General features: G+C 39.5%; 1 long non-coding RNA gene across 1 annotated transcript; it reads left to right on the forward strand.

Moving 5' to 3' along the window:
- Window positions 1–370: 370 nt before the first annotated feature.
- Window positions 371–836, forward strand: LOC120322998. Its single transcript, XR_005563037.1, has 2 exons — window positions 371–465; window positions 753–836. It is a non-coding gene; the product is annotated as an uncharacterized LOC120322998 (long non-coding RNA).
- The last annotated feature ends 206 nt before the right edge of the window (window positions 837–1,042 follow it).

Genomic DNA, 1,042 nt, shown 5'->3' on the forward strand with positions numbered 1-1,042 from the left:
TCATGATATGCTATGACACTTGGGTCAGTTTTCTGCTAAAAACATGGTTGTAGGAGTCACAGGAAGTCACTTATCTCATATATCTTGATATATGGTAAGAAAACCCATCAGCTCTTCAGAATGGATTTCTCTCTTCCTCGAGATGCTCCCTCTGGAGAAGGTAATATGGTAAAAAGCAGACTTTGTGCAGTCTTGAATACAGTTTGTATGGTTTATTACAAATATTGAAATAATAACTTGTGTGTTTGTAGCTGTAGGATATTTTTTTTTTTTTTTTTTAAGTGGAGTTTCATCTCCTTATTTAAGGAGGGAGTGTGAAATCTCTGTAGAACTTCTGATACTTCGATTTGGTGAACTTTGGGAAATACATTAGCAGTCTTTCCCAGGGTATCCTGTTACTGTGATCAGCCAGAAGAGGACTGGCCATTTCATGAGTAAAAGTGGGTTACAAGACTTGAATCCCAGGTTGGTTTTGCCTTTCCCCCCCCCCCCCCACTGTAACTTAGCTAATTTGCCTTTGCTAAGTTCTGAGCTAATACAGGTGCTGCTAAAACTTATCCAGGTGTATTTGTGGCATTTCAAAGTTTCTTGCACTTAAATTTTTATTTTTGGAGTCTGAAGTTGACCAGTCCATGCAATCATCATAAACTTTCCTTTGGGATAGGGACACTTAATTGACTTTATCTGCACTCCTCTGGTGAGCTTGGTGTGTGTGAGACATTCATGCTTCTCTGTTTCTTTCCCTGCCCTAGATTTGGTCCTAGCTGACAGAGAGAGAGTCAGGCACCTCATGCTCCGACAGCTTCATGTACATAAAGAGTTGATGTTTGATGTGACCCTTTGGTAACTGTTCTGTGAATTGTCTGTTTTCTTTTTCCTTTTACTCTTTTGTGGCATATATTGCTGTTACATCCCAATCCTACACAAAAGGGACCACCCAAGATTTGTAGATGTCCATTATTGAAAAAGAATGGCAAAAGCCAAAAGGGTTCCAAAAAGAAAAACTCACAAGGTTTATTGGCAAACTACACACCAGGCATGG

The sequence above is a fragment of the Pipra filicauda genome, unplaced genomic scaffold, assembly GCF_003945595.2.
Source record: "Pipra filicauda isolate LSUMZ 115617 unplaced genomic scaffold, ASM394559v2 scaffold181_size1560634_pilon, whole genome shotgun sequence".
Classification (NCBI taxonomy): domain Eukaryota; kingdom Metazoa; phylum Chordata; class Aves; order Passeriformes; family Pipridae; genus Pipra; species Pipra filicauda.